General features: G+C 46.1%; 1 protein-coding gene across 1 annotated transcript in view; it reads right to left on the bottom strand.

Moving 5' to 3' along the window:
- LRRK1 (leucine rich repeat kinase 1) overlaps positions 1-18,047 on the bottom strand; it is a 142,342-nt gene extending 124,295 nt beyond the window's left edge. Inside the window, exon 1 of the mRNA XM_040414250.1 lies at positions 17,934-18,047. The gene's annotated coding sequence lies outside the window, so the exon portion shown is untranslated. The remainder of the gene's footprint in view (positions 1-17,933) is intronic.
- Between the last annotated feature and the right edge of the window lie 3,827 nt (positions 18,048-21,874).

The raw sequence follows: 21,874 nt of genomic DNA, 5'->3' as shown, positions 1-21,874 counted from the left end.
TGTGAACGCGCGCACACAGGCGCGCGCGTTCACAGGAACTGCAGGTAAGAGAGTGGATCTCCAGCCTGCCAGCGGCAATCGTTCGCTGGCAGGCTGTAGATGCGATTTTTTTAACCCCTAACAGGTATATTAGATGCTGTTTTGAGAACAGCGTCTAATATACCTGCTACCTGGTCCTCTGGTGGTCCCTTTTGCTTGGATCGACCACCAGAGGACACAAGCAGCTCTGTAATAAGTAGCACCAAGCACCACACTACACTACACCCCCCGTCACTTATTAACCCCTTATTAACCCATGATCACCCCCCTGTAAGGCTCCATTCAGACGTCCGTATGTGTTTTACGGATCCATGGATCGGATCCGCAAAACACATACGGACGTCTGAATGGAGCCTTACAGGGGGGTGATCAATGACAGGGGGGTGATCACCCCATATAGACTCCCTGATCACCCCCCTGTCATTGATCACCCCCCTGTAAGGCTCCATTCAGACGTCTGTATGTGTTTTACGGAACCGATCCATGCATCCGTGGATCCGCAAAACACATACGGACCTCTGAATGGAGCCTTACAGGGGGTGATCAGGGAGTCTATATGGGGTGATCACCCCCCGTCATTGATCACCCCCCTGTAAGGCTCCATTCAGACGTCCGTATGTGTTTTGTGGATCCGCAAAACACGAACACCGCGGATCCGGAAAACACATACGGACGTCTGAATGGAGCCTTACAGGGGGGTGATCAATTACGGGGGGGTGATCACCCCATATAGACTCCCTGATCACCCCCCTGTCATTGATCACCCCCCTGTAAGGCTCCATTCAGACATTTTTTTGGCACAAGTTAGCGGAAATAGATTTTTTTGTTTTTTTTTGTTTTTTCTTACAAAAGTCTCATATTCCACTAACTTGTAACAAAAAATAAAATCTCACATGAACTCACCATACCCCTCACGGAATCCAAATGCGTAAAATGTTTTAGACATTTATATTCCAGACTTCTTCTCACGCTTTAGGGCCCCTAAAATGCTAGGGCAGTATAATACCCCACATGTGACCCCATTTCAGAAAGAAGACACCCCAAGGTATTCGCTGAGGGGCATATTGAGTCCATGAAAGATTGAACTTTTTGTCCCAAGTTAGCGGAAAGGGAGACTCTGTGAGAAAAATAAATAAATAAATCAATTTCTGCTAACTTGTGCCAAAAAAAAAAAATATCTTCTATGAACTCGCCATGCCCCTCATTGAATACCTTGGGGTGTCTTCTTTCCAAAATGGGGTCACATGTGGGGTATTTATACTGCCCTGGCATTTTGGGGCCCTAAAGCGTGAGAAGAAGTCTGGGATCCAAAGGTCTAAAAATGCCCTCCTAAAAGGAATTTGGGCCCCTTTGCGCATCTAGGCTGCCCCATTCAGACGTCCGTATGTGTTTTACGGATCCATGGATCGGATCCGCGGACGTCTGAATTGAGCCTTACAGGGGGGTGATCAATGACAGGGGGTCATTGACAAGATATGCCAAATGCCAACTTTGTATCAAAAAATGGGAAAAGTTGTCTTATGCCGAGATATTTCTCTCACCCAGCATGGGTATATGTAAAAAGACACCCCAAAACACATTGCCCTACTTCTTCTGAGTACGGCGATACCATATGTGTGACACATTTTTGCAGCCTAGGTGGGCAAATGGGCCCACATTCCAAAGAGCACCTTTCAGATTTCACAGGCCAATTTTTACACATTTTGATTTCAACCTACTTCTCACACATTAGGGCCCCTAAAATGCCAGGGCAGTATAACTACCCCACAAGTGACCCCATTTTGGAAAGAAGACACCCCAAGGTATTCCGTGAGGGGCATGGCGAGTTCCTAGAATTTTTTATTTTTTGTCACAAGTTAGCGGAAAATGATGATTTTTTATTTTTTTTTCTTACAAAGTCTCATATTCCACTTAGGCCTCCTGCACACGACAGTATTTTTTCATGGTCCGCAAAACGGGGTTCCGTTGGTCCGTGACCGTTTTTTCGTCCGTGGGTCTTCCTTGATTTTTGGAGGATCCACGGACATGAAAAATGAAAAAAAAAAATAAAATCGAAATCAAGTTAGCCATTGAAATGATAGCAAAAAAAATCGGACACTGATCACGGACGCGGATGACAATCTTGTGTGCATCCGTGATTTTTCACGGACCCATTGACTTGAATGGGTCCACGAACCGTTGACCGTGAAAAAAATAGGACAGGTCTTATTTTTTTCACGCCCAGGAAACACGGATCACGGATGCGGCTGCCAAACGGTGCATTTTGAAAGTCAATGGGTCCGCGAAAAAAAAAAGGAAAACGGAACCACGGACGCGGATGCACACAACGGTCGTGTGCAGGAGGCCTAAGGCTACTTTCACACTAGCATCGGGGCTCCGCTTGTGAGCTCCGTTTGAAGGGTCTCACAAGCGGCCCCGAACGCATCCGTCCAGCTACCAATGCATTCTGAGTGGATGCAGATCCGCTCAGAATGCATCAGTCTGGCAGCGTTCAGCCTCCGCTCCGCTCAGCAGGCGGACACCCGAACGCTGCTTGCAGTGTTCGGGTGTCTGCCTGGCCGTGCGGAGACAAACGGATCTGTCCAGACTTACAATATAAGTCAATGGGGACGGATCCGTTTGAAGTTGACACAATATGGCTCAATTTTCAAACGGATCCGTTCCCCATTGACTTTCAATGTAAAGTCTGGACGGATCCATCTGAACAACTTTCAGACTTCGAATTTTTTCTAAACTATAATGCAGACGGATCCGTTCTGAATGGATCCAAACGTCTGCATTATAGGAGAGGATCCGTCTGTGCAGACACTAGACGGATCCTCTCTGAACGCTAGTGTGAAAGTAGCCTAACTTGTGACAAAAAATAAAAACTTCCATGAACTCACTATGCCCATCACGAAATACCTTGGGGTGTCTTCTTTCCAAAATGGGGTGACTTGTGGGGTTGTTATACTGCCCTGGCATTTTAGGGGCCCTAATGTGTGGGAAGTAGTTTGAAATAAAAATGTGTAAAAAATGCCCTGTGAAATCCTAAAGGGGCTCTTTGGAATGTGGGCCCCTTTTCCCACCTAGGCTGCAAAAAAGTGTCACACATCTGGTATCGCCGTACTCAGAAGAAGTAGGGCAATGTGTTTTGGGGTGTCTTTTTACATATACCCATGCTGGGTGAGAGAAATATCTCGGCATAAGACAACTTTTCCCATTTTTTTTATACAAAGTTGGCATTTGACCGAGATATTTATCTCACCCAGCAAGGGTATATGTAAAATGACACCCCAAAACACATTGCCCAACTTCTCCTGAGTACGGCGATACCACATGTGTGACACTTTTTTGCAGCCTAGGTGGGCAAAGGGGCCCACATTCCAAAGAGTTCCTTTAGGATTTCACAGGGCATTTTTTACACATTTTGATTTCAAACTACTTCCCACACATTAGGGCCCCTAAAATGCCAGGGCAGTATAACTACCCCACAAGTGACCCCATTTTGGAAAGAAGACACCCCCAGGTATTTCGTGATGGGCATAGTGAGTTCATGGAAGTTTTTATTTTTTGTCACAAGTTAGTGGAATATGAGACTTTGTAAGGAAAAAAATAAAAATAAAAAATTAATTCATCATTTTCCGCTAACTTGTGACAAAAAATAAAAAGTTTTATGAACTCACTATGCCCATCAGCGAATACCTTAGGGTGTCTACTTTCCGAAATGGGGTAATTTGTGGGGTGTTTGTACTGTCTGGGCATTGTAGAACCTCAGGAAACATGACAGGTGCTCAGAAAGTCAGAGCTGCTTCAAAAAGCGGAAATTCACATTTTTGTACCATAGTTTGTAAACGCTATAACTTTTACCCAAACCCTTTTTTTTTACCCAAACATTTTTTTTTTTTAAAGGCATGTAGAACAGTAAATTTAGAGAAAAATTTATATATAGATGTCTTTTTTTGGAAAAATTTTACAACTGAAAAATTTCATTTTTTTGCAAAAATTTCGTTAAATTTCGATTAATAACAAAAAAAGTAAAAATGTCAGCAGCAATGAAATACCACCAAATGAAAGCTCTATTAGTGAGAAGAAAAGGAGGTAAAATTCATTTGGGTGGTAAGTTGCATGACCGAGCAATAAACGGTGAAAGTAGTGTAGTGCAGAATTGTAAAAAGTGGTCTGGTCATTAAGGGTGTTTAACCACCTCCGGACCGCCGAACGCAGCGACGCGTCCTGGAGATGGTTGTTTCCTCCTGGACGTGCCGGCACGTCCTCTCGCGAGACGCGAGATTTCGGTCACAGCCGGCCCGCGCATGCGCATCGCGGGCCGGCAAAAGTTCGAGGAGTATCAGCAACCTGCCAGCCAATGATCGTTGCTGGCAGGTTGCTGATTTTTAAAAAACCGAATCAGAAGCCATCTAACACCTTATATTAGTAAATATAAGGTGTTAAATGGCTTGTCTGCTCCTCTGCTGGTCCTTTTCGTCGGTTGGATCCAGCAGAGGAGCAGACTGAACTGTGAGTACCCACCAAACACTGCCCTTAGCCCCAGATCACCTTTCATCACCCCCATCATCCAAATTAACCCCTTGATCGCCCCCTGTCAATCACTTAGTGAAAGACAAAAAGTGATCAGTGTAAACTGTCACTTTTTTTTTTCACTAGTATTGGCTGTTAGGTTTTAGGATAGTTTAGGCCCCTTGGTTAGGTAGTTAGCGTCAGTTAGCGCCCACCGCACCGCAGTCACTTTTATTCGCTGATTAGCGTATCGCTAATCAGCATTTGTACTTTTATAGTATCTGTAAGTGATCAAAACTGATCACAGTCAGATCTATAATTGTATTAGTGTCTCCTTAGCTCGCCCCCTACCCAAAACGCAGTGTTTGCCCGATCAGGCCTGATCGGTCGCCCACACGTGCGTTCACCCACGCCCACCCCACCGCAGTGACAAAAAATTTATTTTTTTTGCTCACTGCACATTCACTTTACACGCACTGCGGCGATAAAAAAAATCAGTTTTGATATTTTTTATCAACCGCAGCGGCCTCCGGTACTTCGCTAGCCTCCCCTTTGTAAGACAGGCTTGCTTTTTTTCTTGGGTAGTCTCAGGGAATACCCCTAAATTTAGTTGCCCAAATGTCAAACAGGGGGTATTCTTCTGAAGAGGCCTACAGGATTCTGACCCAGTCGGATGAGGAATGGGAACCCTCATCTGACGAATCTAGCGGGTCAGAATATGAACCTGTAGAAAGCAGTGGCTCTCTGACCCAAAGTTCGGACGAGGAGGTGGAGGTCCCTGATAGAACCAGGCGTACCCGGCCCCGTGTCGCTAGACCACAGGTTGCGCAGGATCCGCTTCAAGAGCAGCAGAGTGGGGCTGGCGCTGTCGGATCACGTGGTGAGGAATACACCAGCAGTGCAGCCCTTCCTGGACCTAGTACCAGCACTGCCGTACAACATGGTGAAGTAGCGAGCACCAGAAGGGCAGTTGAAGCTGGTACGGTGGCACGTGCAGTAGTTACCCCGTCGCAGCCACCGCAAAGACGGGCCCGTAGACCCCCTAGAGTCCCTGAGGTGCTGGCAAACCCTGATTGGCAGTCCCCAACTTCAGCCGCACCATTAGTTCCCCCTTTCACCGCCCAGTCTGGAGTTCGGGTTGAGACAGCTCAGATCGGTTCGGCCCTGGGATTTTTTGAGCTGTTCTTGACTGCGGAGCTCTTGGACTTAGTCGTGGCAAACAAATCGGTATGCCACACAATTTATAACCGCCAACCCGGGAAGCTATTATGCCCAGCCTTTTCGGTGGAAACCAGTCCAAGTTTCCGAATTTAAAATTTTTCTGGGCCTTCTCCTCAACATGGGTCTAACTAATAAGCATGAATTGCGGTCATATTGGTCCACAAACCCAATTCATCACATGCCCATGTTCTCTGCTGCTATGTCCAGGACACGATTTGAGACCATCCTGCGTTTCCTGCATTTTAGCGACAACACCACCTCCCGTCCCAGAGGCCACCCAGCTTTTGACCGGCTCCACAAAATTCGGCCCCTCATAGACCATTTCAACCAGAAATTTGCAGATTTGTATACCCCAGAGCAAAACATCTGCGTAGACGAGTCCCTAATACATTTTACCGGGCGCCTTGGCTTCAAACAATACATCCCAAGCAAGCGTGCCCGGTATGGGGTCAAATTGTATAAGCTCTGTGAAAGGGCCACAGGCTATACCCACAAATTTTGTGTCTATGAGGGAAAAGATCAGACCCTGGAACCGGTCAGTTGCCCTGACTACCTGGGGAGCAGTGGGAAGACAGTCTGGGACTTGGTGTCACCCTTATTCGGCAAGGGGTACCATCTTTATGTGGACAATTTTTACACAAGTGTGGCCCTCTTTAGGCATTTGTTTCTAGAACAGATTGGCGCCTGTGGCACCGCGCGGGCTTCCCACAACGGCTCGTTACCACCCGTCTTGCAAGGGGGGAGAGGGCTGCCTTGTGTAACGAAGAACTGCTTGCGGTGAAATGGAGAGACAAGCGTAACGTTTACATGCTCTCCTCCATTCACGCAGACACGACAATCCAAATTGAAAGGGCAACCCGTGTCATTGAAAAGCCCCTCTGTGTCCACGACTATAATGCGCTCATGGGAGGGGTGGACTTCAATGACCAGATGTTGGCTCCCTATTTAGTTTCCCGACGCACCAGACGCTGGTATAAGAAGGTGTCTGTATATTTAATTCAATTGGCTCTGTATAATAGTTTTGTTCTCTACAGTAAGGCTGGGAGAACACGATTCTTCCTCAAATTTCAGGAAGAGATCATCGAGAACCTCCTGTATCCAGGAGGTTCCGTGGCCCCAACCACCAGTGTAGTTAGCCGTCTACATGAGCGACATTTCCCCAGTGTCGTTCCTGGTACCTCAACCCAACCGCCACCCCTAAAAAAAAGTTGTGTCTGTAGCAGGAGTGGAATAAGGCGTGACACCCGCTATTTCTGTCCTGACCACCCTGCCCTATGCTTAGGAGAGTGTTTCCGGAAGTACCACACACAGGTACACCTAGCATAGGGATTGCATCCCACAGGACAGGCACACAGGGCTATTAGGGCCCTTTCTCTCACAGCTGCTGCAAACCTCTCCTTTCACCTGGGATAAAGGGCATAACGTACTTCGCCACATCTTTGGGCGATTTGCGCTTTGCACATTGTCCCATGGGGAAGGAGAGGTTTGTTCTATAAAGGTAAAAAAAAAATTTAAAAAAAATCACCGGTAAGTATAAAAGTTAACGTTCAGTTCAATAAAGTTTATATGTTATGTTCAAAAGTTATTATAAAGTTAATAAATTTATTGCGTTGCGGCCTGGTTTTTTCTTTTTTGTTTTGTTTTTTTTTACCTTCCAGTTGGACCAACCGATCGACTAGCTGCAGCACTGATGTGCATTCGGACAGAAGCATTGCGCTGCTGTCAGATTACACACAAGTCGGTGTATGCGGCGCTGCAAGACGAGATTTCTCCTCTGCAGTAAAAGATACGTTTGCCGAGGCATATGAGCTGAGGAGGTGGCGGTGTTCATATACTTTGGCAAACACTTTGTATATAAAAAAAATAAATAAAATCCCGGCAATGATTTATTCATTCACATCGATTGATGTGAATGGAGAAATCGGGTTTGCCAGGGCATATGAGCTAAGTGGGTATGGATGTTGGGCGGAGCTCCTATGTCCTGGTAGACGCCTTTCCCCTCCATTTTTTTCTTTTGGCAGAGATTTTTTCATCCACATTGATCGATACGAATGAAGAAATCTGTGCCGTTCATTTTTTCTTTCAGCCCAGAGGCTGAACGGAAAAAAAAAAAAATCTCATTACCCGTATGCTCAATATAAGGAGAATAGCAGAAACTCCTAATGCTGGGCATACATGTAATGATTGCGGAGACCCTCAAATGCCAGGGCAGTACAAACACCCCACAAATGACCCCATTTTGGAAAGAAGACACCCCAAGGTATTCGCTGAGGGGCATATTGAGCCCATGAAAGATTGAAATTTTTGTCCCAAGTTAGCGAAAAGGGAGACTTTGTGCGAAAAAACAACAAAAAAAAAAAAATCAATTTCCGCTAACTTGTGCCAAAAAAAAATAATAATTCTAGGAACTCGCCATGCCCCTCATTGAATACCTTGGGGTGTCTTCTTTCCAAAATGGGGTATTTATACTGCCCTGGCATTTTAGGGGCCCCAAAGCGTGAGAAGAAGTCTGGTATCCAAATGTCTAAAAATGCCCTCCTAAAAGGAATGTGGGCCCCTTTGCGCATCTAGGCTGCAAAAAAGTGTCACACATGTGGTATTGCCATACTCAGGAGAAGTTGGGGAATGTGTTTTGGGGTGTCATTTTACATATACCCATGCTGGGTGAGAGAAATATCTTGGTCAAATGCCAACTTTGTATAAAAAAAATGGGAAAAGTTGTCTTTTGCCAAGATATTTCTCTCACCCAGCATGGGTATATGTAAAATGACACCCCAAAACACATTGCCCAACTTCTCCTGAGTACGGAGATACCACATGTGTGACACTTTTTTGCAGCCTAGGTGGGCAAAGGGGCCCACATTCCAAAGAGCACCTTTCGGATTTCACCGGCCATTTTTTACAGATTTTGATTTCAAACTCCTTACCACACATTTGGGCCCCTAGAATGCCAGGGCAGTATAACTACCCGACAAGTGACCCCATTTTGGAAAGAAGACACCCCAAGGTATTCGCTGATGGGCAAAGTGAGTTCATAGAACTTTTTATTTTTTGTCACAAGTTAGTGGAATATGAGACTTTGTAAGAAAAAAAAAAAAAATCATCATTTTCCGCTAACTTGTGACAAAAAATAAAAAGTTCTATGAACTCACTATGCCCATCAGCGAATACCTTAGGGTCTCTTCTTTCCAAAATGGGGTTACTTGTGGGGTGTTTGTACTGTCTGGGCATTGTAGAACCTCAGGAAACATGACAGGTGCTCAGAAAGTCAGAGCTGCTTCAATAAGCGGAAATTCACATTTTTGTACCATAGTTTGTAAACGCTATAACTTTTACCCAAACCATTTTTTTTTTTTACCCAAACATTTTTTTTTGATCAAAGACATGTAGAACAATAAATTTTGAGAAAAATTTATATATGGATGTCGTTTTTTTTTGCAAAATTTTACAACTGAAAGTGAAAAATGTCATTTTTTTGCAAAAAAAATCATTAAATTTCGATTAATAACAAAAAAAGTAAAAATGTCAGCAGCAATAAAATACCACCAAATGAAAGCTCTATTAGTGAGAAGAAAAGGAGGTAAAATTCATTTGGGTGGTAAGTTGCATGACCGAGCAATAAACGGTGAAAGTACTGTAGGTCAGAAGTGTAAAAAGTGGCCTGGTCATTAAGGGTGTTTAAGCTATAGGGGCTGAGGTGGTTAAGCTAGGGGGGCTGAGGTGGTTAATGGAGGCCGTTATGGCACCAAAAATGGTAAAAAGCAGAGTGGACCCAGCATGCATGTGGAACCTGCACTCCATGAATGTTATGGTGGCCAGTATGGCACATAACGGGTAGTATTTAGTGTAAACTTCCAGTCTTACAGAGATCGCCCTGACGTTTGGCAGACGGGCCCAAATAATTTTGTAAAAAATGTATTTGCCAAGAATCTCAAATTTACAAAATAAGTAGGGGTGCACCGAAATTTCGGCAGCCGAAAATATCGGCCGAAAATGCACCTAATCCACTTCGGCCGATATTGTTACATATCGGCCGAAAATATGGGGTGTGGGATTTGTCACCCACCATCTGCGGGCGGGCGCCGGGCGGGCGGTTTACTTTGTCACTGCATCTTTATTTTACCTTACAATCGTGAGGCTCCAGTAACTAACAACTCTGCAGGCAGAGCGGAGGCCGGCGTAACGTCACTTACTCACGTGACGCGCCTGCTCCGCCTCCTTCATTCATAAAGTGGGCGGAGCAGGTGCGTCACGTGAGTAAGTGACGTTACGCCGCCCTCCGCTCTGCCTGCAGAGTTGTTAGTTACTGGAGCCTCACGATTGTAAGGTAAAATAAAGATGCTGTGAGCAGCAGGGCCGGGGCTGTTATGGGTAGGGGGGATCGGTCTATGGAACTGCTATGGGGAGGGGGGATCTGTGCACTGCTATGGGGAGGGGGGGATCTGTGCACTGCTATGGGGAGGGGGGATCTGTGCACTGCTATGGGGAGGGGGGATCTGTGCACTGTTATGGGGAAAGGGATCTGTGCACTGTTATGGGGAAAGGGATCTGTGCACTGTTATGCCCATAACAGTGCACAGATCCCCCTCTCCATAACAGCGCCACCCACAGATCCCCCTCTCCATAACAGCGCCACCCACAGATCCCCCTCTCCATAACAGCGCCACCCACAGATCCCCCTCTCCATAACAGCGCCACCCACAGATCCCCCTCTCCATAACAGCGCCACCCACAGATCCCCCTCTCCATAACAGCGCCACCCACAGATCCCCCTCTCCATAACAGCGCCACCCACAGATCCCCCTCTCCATAACGGCGCCACCCACAGATCCCCCTCTCCATAACGGCGCCACCCACAGATCCCCCTCTCCATAACGGCGCCACCCACAGATCCCCCTCTCCATAACGGCGCCACCCACAGATCCCCCTCTCCATAACGGCGCCACCCACAGATCCCCCTCTCCATAACAGCGCCACCCACAGATCCCCCTCTCCATAACGGCGCCACCCACAGATCCCCCTCTCCATAACAGCGCCACCCACAGATCCCCCTCTCCATAACAGAGCCACCCACAGATCCCCCTCTCCATAACAGCGCCACCCACAGATCCCCCTCTCCATAACAGCGCCACCCACAGATGAATTTCATTCATGAAAAAGAATTATTAATAAAATCATTAAAAAAAAAGTATTTTAAAAGTATTTGGGCAAAAAGGCAGTTTCGGTTTCGGTTTCGGTTTTCGGTCAAGGGCATCCTGAATTTTCGGTTTCGGACCAGAATTTTCATTTCGGTGCACCCCTAAAAATAAGCGTAGCATTAGCACCAGAATGTTTTCTATAACTATGGCATTATTGTACTTTGTGTTTGTAGAGTGCAGCTGCTGTTGCTGTTTCTTCAGTTACTAACCATTCATGCAGTAATTGAGCTGTAATCTAGCCATGTATCATCAGGACTGTAACTCCGCAGGTGGCATGGCACTCGAGGTCCATGCCCAGGGACACCCAGCTTTCTGAACCATCCATTCTTGTACAGACCTATAGGGACCCTGTGAGTCTATTATACAGTATTGTTTCTTTGTAGACCCAAAACGCATGATGTGATGGAACATCCCAATTTTTTTTACCGTGCATGAAGCCCCCCAAGTAAGTCCTCATGCACATGACCATATCCTTTTTGCGGTCCGCAAAACACGCATGACGTCCTTGTTGCATCAGCTTTTTTGCGGACCCATTGACTTCATGTGTCTATGGTGCACATTTAGTGGCCAAGAATAGGACATGTTCTATCCCACTATGGAACAGCCGCACGGATGCGGACAGCACACAGATGGTCAGTTTTTTTTTGTGGACCAATAGAAATGAATGGGTCCATTAGCAATCAGACATGGATGAAAAATATGGTTGTGTGCATGAGGCCGAAGGGCTAGGTCTGTGGATACTGAGAATGGCCTCTGTATATGCCCAGTGGCGGATAGCACCCGGCCGTGCATTGTACTTTATGTTTGTTACATTGTTCCTTTTATTTTCATGCAGAAACAATGTGCAATGTAAAGTATAATGCCCAGCGCAGACATTGTGACACCACAACCACACAGTGAGATGTTGCAAGTCTGAAGTTTTACAGAAAACTTTTCTTTTTCCCCTTTTCAAAGTAGTTCTAGGAATTCGACCCAACACTGCCTCAGAGGTAAGAGGTCACATCGCTGCATTTCTACTGCTATCCCTCATCACACAATTACCAGAGGCAGCGAAGGCCGCAGTTTGGCATTTTTTAGGAATCTACGCTCACTTTAAAGGTGTATTCACACGCCTTTTCCGGCCTGCAAACCACTGATCTGCAAAATACGGACACCGGCCATGTGCTTCCCGCACTTTCCACAGGCCCTATTGTAGAACTGCCTATTCTTGTCCGCAAAACTATTTTTATGTTCTATAATTTTCGGAACGGACGCGGAGAGCACACAGATGTCTGCATTTTTTGCAGCCCCATACTATTGAATGGGGCCGCATGCAATCCACAAAAAATGTGGATAGGACGAGGACCAAAAATATGTGTGTTTGACTGCTCCCTTAAACATGGACCTTGAGCCGCATAGCTTGCAATGCACAGGGTGAAATCCACTGCAAATTCACATCAAAATCTGCATTTTGACACAGATTTGTCGTGTATTTCTTGTATTTCCATGTGGGTCTCCCATAGTTTTGCAGGTTGCAGTTTTGGAGCCAAAAGTGGAGCAGGAAAGAGAAGTATAAGGAGTCTTTCACGTGAGCGAAATGGATGGTGTCAGGATCTGTTCAGGGAAAAAATGATGGTTTTGCAAGTAGGGTTGTCACGATACCAAAAGTTTGATTAGATTTCAATACCATAAAAAAGTATTGAGATACTCGATAACACAAAAAAAAGCAGCGTGAAACACTGTCGACCTGTATGTTCAGTTTTTGTGTTAAAAACTAATAAAAACAATTTTAAAACAAAAAAAAGCAGCGTACATTTCACTTTTTATGGAACGTCTTGCCCCTAATAGAACAGTCCTATCCTATTTTTTTGGGGGGGCAAATCGTGTGTTTTTTTGTTACACCGCATAGAAGATATTTTTTAATATTAGTTTGGACTTTTTGGGACGTGGCTATACCTTTTATTTTTTATATATTTTATGTAAAATTGGGAAAGGGGGCGATTTAAAGTTTTATTATTATTAATTTCTTTTTTTTACTTTTTTACAATAATTATTAGCCCTCTTAGGGGCTAGAACCCTTGTCCTATTCACCCTAATAGAGCTCTATTAAGGTAAATAGAATCTCACGCTCTCCCTGCTGCCATGGACTATGTGCACACAGCAGCAGGGAGCTTAACATGGCAGCCAAGGCTTCAGTAGCGTCCTGGCTGCCATGGTAACCGATCGGAGCCCCGCGATTACACTGCCACTGCCACCATTGAAATTACTGAGGAGGGGGGGACCCTGTGGCCACTGCCACCAATGAAGATAATACTGCGGGGGGAGGGGGAGGCCACGGGAGAGTATGATCAGCCGAACCCCGCCAATTAACCCCTCAGGTGCTGCACATGAGGGGTTAATTGCCGCGGATTGCCACGCCCTGTGATACTGCCGGCACCCGCCGCCTACATTTGTATTTAGGGGTTAATTATATGCATTGGTGGCACAGTGGCCACAGATTTTTCCTGAAAGCAAAAATGATGCGTGAAAATCGACACTCAGACTATGGAAATTAATGGGTCTGGATTTAGTCCAGATGCTATGTGTCCACAAAATGCATCGCACTGGATAAATCCACCTCATCTGACACTGGCCTTAAAAGGGTTATTCCAGCTGTGACACCTTATCCCCTATACACAGGATAGAGAATAACTATTAGCTTGGTGGGGGACCAAAAACTGGGACATAAGAAAATGAACCCTGTACCCCTCAGGGCCCTCCCCACAATTAACTGAGCAGCAGGTCGAGCCTGTGCACTGCCCCTCCATGTATCTGTACAGCCGAGTACCTCGCTCACCTATCTGCAGACCTCCAGGGGGGATGGCGAGCAATGATAATGTCTGTAAATCGCTGCAGAATATAAGAGAGGAAAATAAATAAGAATAAACTCCCATAGATATGAATGGATCCTGACCTGCCACTCTGTTCATTTAGGGGGACCCAGGGGGCTATGAAGGTCCCCACTGAATTAAAAGTTATTCCTTTTCCACAGGATATTTCTATACAGTGTAATGCATGACCCAACCAAAATGCAAGGGGTTCTCCCATGAAAAATATTCTGCAGTTTTCAAACCAGCACCTGGGTCTGAATACTTTTGTAATTACATGTAATTAAAAATTGTGCATAGCCGCTGAGTTATTCAATAAACTGTATAGCACCCCCTGCTGTTTTTTTTTCTTTTTTTCTCTTTGACCTGCTCACTGAGATGGCCGCACATGCTCAGTTTCATCCTTCAGCTGCCTCCTGAGCTGTGATAGGGAGAGCATGGACACACCCCCTGAGCTGTGATAGGGAGAGCTGAGACACACCCCCTGAGCTGTGATAGGGAGAGCAGATAAGACACTCCCCTTGAGCTGTCAGCTTGATATAAATCTAGCAGAGCAATGAATGGGGAGATCTCTGGATCCATGTGAGGTACAGGCCTGGTTCTAGCTTTGGTAGAAAGAGGTTGTCATGTACTATATGATTTTTATTTTTTACATTAAAGGGATTCTGTCACCAGAATTAACCCTATAAAGCTAGCTGGCATTAGCGATGTGCTAATGTCAGCTAAACCTAACTAGCCTATTCCTACTTTTATCTATGCCCCCGTTACGCCAGAAATCTAACTGTTATAATATGCTAGTTAGCCTCTAGTAGCATGGGGGGGGGCGCTGTTCCTGCTCCTAGAGGCTCCGTTCTCCCACCTTTGTCGCCTCTCTCCAAGTCCTGATTGACAGGACCAGGCAGCGCTCGCACCTGTCTGCCAGCCCTGTGCTCTGGTGAAATCTCGCGCTGTTCAGTATTCGGCGCAGGCACGGTGAGGAAGCTGGCAGCCTGCGAGCGTCTTTCCGTCACCGTGCCGAATGCTGAACGGCGCGAGATTTCACCAGAGCACAGGGCTGGCAGACAGATGCGAGAGCTGCCTGGTCCTGCCAATCAGAACTTGGAGGGAGGCGACAAAGGTGGGAGAACGGAGCCTCTAGGAACAGGAACAACCCCGTCCATCAGCTGTTTGAGAAGGCACCGGCGTTCCTGTGAGCACCACGGTCTTCTCTCTGCTCACCAAGCACAGTATTGCACACTGTATAGCGGCTGTACCCGGTATCGCGCTCAGCCTCATTCACCTGAATGGGGCTGAGCTGCTCCTAGGCCACGTGACTGATGAATGGGGGTCCCTGGTCTTGGATCCCCACCGATCAGATACTGATGACCTATCCTGAGGTCATTACTATAAAAGCTTCAGAAAACCCCTTTAAGCACAGTATTTGGCATCCATAGGAAAAAGCTCGCAAATCTACTTGTATAAATGAGAACCTTAAAAAAACATTTCAGGGCGTTTTCCAGTAAATCCCTTTTATGAGAAGCATTAAAGGTTGTATTACAGGAACCATAAAAATAATCTGCTCTAAAGAGCAAGACCGTTATAAGAATCTAATCTCTGACCAGCGTTACATCATGTGTCCCTCCGAATACCCATCGGGTGTGATAATATCATATTATACTTCATTATCTGCCGGTCCTTCCGGTATACAGTACAGGACCTTGATCCTCCGCTCTGTGTACTGGGCTGATATCGGTATAACCAGTCACTGCAGCAGCTATGGGGCCCCGGGGGCACATCGGGCCCTCGAAGGCTAATTTCAGGTTTGGTCTGTGATTGCCACGTTTCCCAGACTGAACATAATGATATATGATGCTGACCACGGTGTACTGTGCTAAACCCGCGGCACTATGGCAGCACTGTACGGTAGAGCTGCAGTCAGGTAGGAATCCTTACGAGTTTGGGTCAGAGGAGCAGATTTCTGTCCTGGAAAGGTGACGATTACACAGAGGGTGTTCCAGGACTGAACAGAATTGTGTGAAATTGGTCTAAGGCCTCTTGCACACGACCGTATGTATTTTGCAGTCCGCAAAAAACAGAGCCGCAAAAAAATACGGATGACATCCATGTGCATTACGTATTTTGCGGAACAGAACAGCCGGCCCCTAATAGAACAGTCCTATCCTTGTCCATAATGTGCACAATAATTGGACATGTTCTATTCTTTTGCGGAACGGACATACGGAAACGAAATGCACACGGAGTAACTGACTGTTTTTTTGTGGACCCATTGAAATGAATGGTTCCGCATACGGTCCGCAAAAAAAACGGAACGGACACGGAAAGAAAATATGTTCGTGTGCATGAGCCCTAAGACCTAGAAATGCGCTCCTTTCTGTAAAGTCCTAACTCTCTGCTTCTTGCGCTACTTTCTGGTTCTCCTCTGTGCAGATCTGATGGAAGACACTGTGGGGTTTGCACACCACAGAACTGGCACAGAAATGTCACAGAATTTGGCACAAATGCGGTTTTAAACCCAAATTCGCAAATTTTTGCCATTTTACACCACAGTCACTACTTTTGAAAAGTTGTATAAAATGGGCTGCAAAGGCCGTGTGAATGAGCCCTTATGTAGAAATGCCCTGTCCGCAAAACAGACAAGAACAGGACATGTGGTATGGACAGCGTGCGGCCGGCATTTTTTTTGCCAACCCATTAAAATGAATGGGTCCACGTTCTGATCCACAAACAAATACGGAACAAAAATATGTGCCTAAAGATGTACCAAATTTCACACATCATGGGACATCTGATAATTTTGGCGCACCTTTCGCCAACTCAAAATGAAATCAGAACTGACTTTAAAAAAATAATAATAATAAAAATAAAAATGCTGCAGGCAAAAAAGTGTGAGACCACGCTGTACACCATGCTTACAAGGAGAGATGTGCTGCCCACATACAGCTGATCGCTGCCATGCTGATACACAGGCCAACGATGAGAACGCGGGTAATAAACGCTGATTCTGCCATGGTAATAACGATGTGACGTTACGAGGTGCCTACTGAAGGCGATAGGGGACCATGTAATATATGGGGGTACAGACTCCTCTAGAGCGCTCAGTCCTGATTAGTAGATGGGGTACGGTGCAGTGACCCCCTCCATTGCGTCTACAGGACCTTTTATATAATAGGGTATAAAGAAAAAACTGGCTATGCCAAGAGCTGAGATCTAGATGTAAGGCGTCGTGAGCAGGGAGCCTATATAGCGGCACACTAGTCACTATGGCGCAGCACTGTTACTTAGGCCTCATGCACACGGCCGTTGTGCAGCCGTTTCCTGCATTGGGGACCACAATTTGCGGTCCCCAATGCATGGGCAACGTCCGTGCGGCGGCCGGAACGGATCGAGACTAGTGTTGAGCGAACTTGTGTTTTAAGTTCGGCGTCTAAAGTTCGGGTTCGGGTTATCGATAACTTTACGGTCCGTGGTAGCGGAATCCATAACGCGATTCTTTGATACGCCGAACTTAAAACACAAGTTCGCTCAACACTAATCGAGACCCATTCATCTTGAACGGGTCCATGATCCGTCCGCACCGTAAAAAAAAACAAAAAAAACAACAACTATTTTTTAGCGGTGTAAAGGCACAGACAGAAACACCACGGAAGCGCGCGGTAGTGCGGTCAAGTGCCGTCCCTGCACGGATCACCGCTAAGGGCACTGCCTGGTTCACAGCGGCGTCATGTGTAGACGCTACATCACACTTCTTGGACCAGAACCCAGGCTGGACCTGGAACACTTGTCACAGGTCTTTTTTTCCCCCTGACTATCCTTCCCAGCCTTGGAGAACCCCTTTAACCCCTTGGTCTTGGACAACCCCTTTAACCCTATGACATGATATTCTTCTCCAAAGTTATCTATAGGGGTGAGCGATGATTCGCTCATCCCTAGTTATATGGAACATACATGGCACAGTTATTCTGGCATATAGAGGTCCAGTATGGCCGCAGGGACTTCTAGAGGTGCCTTGGTGTTAGGAGTCTCTACACCGGGTGCTCCAGCCCCTGTGCACGACCCCTACATCTGCTGAATGGCAGCGGGGGCGAGCACTGCACCCCTGTAATGGCCTCGTCCCCCAGCACTGACCGACCTGTCTCTCCACAGCTCGGGGTGACGTCTCCTCCCGCTGCTCGGTCAGTAGCGGCTCTGTCACCCCATCATATGTGCACACAACTCCGCGGTCGTTACTTCCTCAATCCTCACAGGGAGGAGCGAGTGTCGTGATTTCCTAGTGATGGAGGAGGAGGAGGGCGGCGAGGCGGGAGCTGAGGAGAAGAGCCGCTCTGAGGTGCCGGCCGCAGACTGCTGCCTCTCTCCTGTGTACGACATAGCGACTCTCCCGTTACGGTCTGCCCTGACTGGGGACAATCGCATTGTCTGCATACACGCATAGAATATTGGTCCCTTAAAAAAAAATTTGGAAGACTGGAAAAGGGCATCCTGGATTTGTTCGTTTTCCCAGAGCACCTCTTTTTAGTTCTCCCTTTAAACTGCCCATAGACATTAGATCCCACAGATTTCAATGGTATCTGGCCACTTGGGACCTCTACCATTAGGACAAACAAGAATCCCCCCTCCCCCCCCAATTCATTATATTAACCCTATAGTACCGGGCCCATTTTTGGTTTTGCATTTTAGTTTTTTCCTCCCCGCATTCCAATAGCCATAACTTTTTAAATTTTCCTTTCATATAACCATATGACGTACTTATTTTTTGCGGCATAAGTTGTATTTTTTAAGGCCACCATTTAACCACTTCAGCCCCCCTAGCTTAAACACCCTGAAAGACCAGGCCACTTTTTACACTTCTGCACTACACTACTTTCACCGTTTATTGCTCGGTCATGCAACTTACCACCCAAATAAATTTTACCTCCCTTTCTTCTCACTAATAGAGCTTTCATTTGGTGGTATTTCATTGCTGCTGACATTTTTACTTTTTTTTGTCATTAATCGAAATTTTTGCAAAAAAAATGAAATTTTTCACTTTCAGTTGTAAAATTTTTCAAAAAAAACGACATCCATATATAAATTTTTCTCAAAATTTATTGTTCTACATGTCTTTGATAAAAAAAAAAATGTTTGGGTAAAAAAAAAAATGGTTTGGGTAAAAGCTATAGCGTTTACAAACTATGGTACAAAAATGTGAATTTCCGCTTTTTGAAGCAGCTCTGACTTTCTGAGCACCTGTCATGTTTCCTGAGGTTCTACAATGCCCAGACAGTAGAAAAACCCCACAAATGACCCCATTTCGGAAAGTAGACACCCTAAGGTATTCGCTGATGGGCATAGTGAGTTCATAGAACTTTTTATTTTTTGTCACAAGTTAGCGGAAAATGATGATTTTTTTTCTTTTTTTTTTCTTACAAAGTCTCATATTCCACTAACTTGTGACAAAAAATAAAAACTTCCATGAACTCACTATGCCCCTCACGGAATACCTTGGGGTGTCTTCTTTCCAAACTGGGGTCACATGTGGGGTAGTTATACCGCCCTGGCATTTTAGGGGCCCTAATGTGTGGGAAGTATTTTGAAATCAAAATCTGTAAAAAATGACCTGTGAAATCCAAAAGGTGCTCTTTGGAATGTGGGCCCTTTGCCCATCTAGGCTGCAAAAAAGTGTCACACATCTGGTATCGCTGTACTCAGGAGAAGTAGGGAAATGTGTTTTGGGGTGTCTTTTTACATATACCCATGCTGGATGAGAGAAATATCTCGGCAAAAGACAACTTTTCCAATTTTTTTATACAAAGTTGGCATTTGACCAAGATATTTATCTCACCCAGCATGGGTATATGTAAAATGACACCCCAAAACACATTGCCCAACTTCTCCTGAGTACGGCGATACCAGATGTGTGACACTTTTTTGCAGCCTAGATGCGCAAAGGGGCCCACATTCCTTTTATGAGGGCATTTTTAGACATTTGGATCCCAGACTTCTTCTCACGCTTTAGGGCCCCTAAAATGCCAGGGCAGTATAAATACCCCATATGTGACCCCATTTTGGAAAGAAGACACCCCAAGGTATTCAATGAGGGGCATGGCGAGTTCATAGAATTTTTTTTTTTTTTGGCACAAGTTAGCGGAAATTATTTTTTATTTTATTTTTTCTCACAAAGTCTCCCTTTCCGCTAACTTGGGACAAAAATTTCAATCTTTCATGGACTCAATATGCCCCTCACGGAATACCTTGGGGTGTCTTCTTTCCGAAATGGGGTCACATGTGGAGTATTTATACTGCCCTGGCATTTTAGGGCCCCTAAAGCGTGAGAAGAAGTCTGGAATATAAATGTCTAAAAATTTTTACGCATTTGGATTCCGTGAGGGGTATGGTGAGTTCATGTGAGATTTTATTTTTTGACACAAGTTAGTGGAATATGAGACTTTGTAAGAAAAAAAAAAAACTATTTCCGCTAACTTGGGCCAAAAAAATGTCTGAATGGAGCCTTACAGGGGGGTGATCAATGACAGGGGGGGTGATCAATGACAGGGGGGTGATCAATGACAGGGGGGTGATCAATGACAGGGGGGTGATCAGGGAGTGTATATGGAGTTATCACCCCCCTGTCATTGATCACCCCCCTGTAAGGCTCCATTCAGACGTCCGTATGTGTTTTGCGGATCCGCGGTGTCCGTGTTTTACGGATCCGCAAAACACATACGAACGTCTGAATGGAGCCTTACAGGGGGGTGATCAATGACAGGGGGGTTATCAGGGAGTCTATATGGGGTGATCACCCCCCTGTCATTGATCACCCCCCTGTAAGGCTCCATTCAGACGTCCGTATGTGTTTTGCGGATCCGCGGTGTCCGTGTTTTGCGGATCCACGGATCCGCAAAACACATACGAACGTCTGAATGGAGCCTTACAGGGGGGTGATCAATGACAGGGGGGTTATCAGGGAGTCTATATGGGGTGATCACCCCCCTGTCATTGATCACCCCCCTGTAAGGCTCCATTCAGACGTCCGTATGTGTTTTGCGGATCCGATCCGTGGATCCGTAAAAAACATACGGACGTCTGAATGGAGCCTTACAGGGGGGTGATCAATGACAGGGGGGTGATCAGGGAGTCTATATGGGGTGATCACCCCCCTGTAAGGCTCCATTCAGACGTCTGTATGTGTTTTGCGGATCCGATCCGTGGATCCGTAAAAAACATGAGTCTATATGGGGTGATCACCCCCTGTCATTGATCACCCCCCTGTAAGGCTCTATTCAGACGTCCGTATGTGTTTTGCGGATCCGATCCGTGGATCCGTAAAAAACATACGGACGTCTGAATGGAGCCTTACAAGGGGGTGATCAATGACAGGGGGGTGATCAGGGAGTCTATATGGGGTGATCAGGGGTTAATAAGTGACAGGGAGGGGGGTGTAGTGTAGTGGTGTTTGGTGCTACTTATTACTGAGCTACCTGTGTCCTCTGGTGGTCGATCCAAACAAAGGGGACCACCAGAGGACCAGGTAGCAGGTATATTAGACGCTGTTATCAAAAGAGCGTCTAATATACCTGTTAGGGGTTAAAAAAATCGCATCTCCAGCCTGCCAGCGAACGATCGCCACTGGCAGGCTGGAGATCCACTCGCTTACCTTCCGATCCTGTGTGCGCGCGTTCACGGGAAATCTCGCGTCTCGCGAGATGACGCGTATATGCGTGACTGTGCCTGGAGCTGCCGCCTCCGGAACGCGATCCTGCGTTAGGCGGTCCGGAGGTGGTTAATTTAACATGTCTGTTAAATGGAAAACGGGAACAAAATTCTTTATGGGGTTAAATTGAAAAAAAAATATGCAATTCCGCCATTGTTTTGACTTCACAACACTCACGGTGAGCTAAAAATGCAGATCGCAGACGTTTAACCCCTGAGTTGCCGTCGTCGAATGTGACCACGGCATCTGAGTGTGCTAAAACCCGGAAGCGCTTACCCCACCCTGGGGCCTGAGCCTGGACTAAGCTTCCAGGCTCATTATTAGTATATCCCAGTTAATGCCAGCAGATGGCAGCACTGAACTGTGATATAGCGATTTCT

The sequence above is a fragment of the Bufo bufo genome, chromosome 1, assembly GCF_905171765.1.
Source record: "Bufo bufo chromosome 1, aBufBuf1.1, whole genome shotgun sequence".
In the NCBI taxonomy this organism is placed as follows: Eukaryota; Metazoa; Chordata; class Amphibia; order Anura; family Bufonidae; genus Bufo; species Bufo bufo.
The sequence above is the reverse complement of the archived record's forward strand: the minus strand, read 5'-3'. Positions and strand labels throughout refer to the sequence as shown.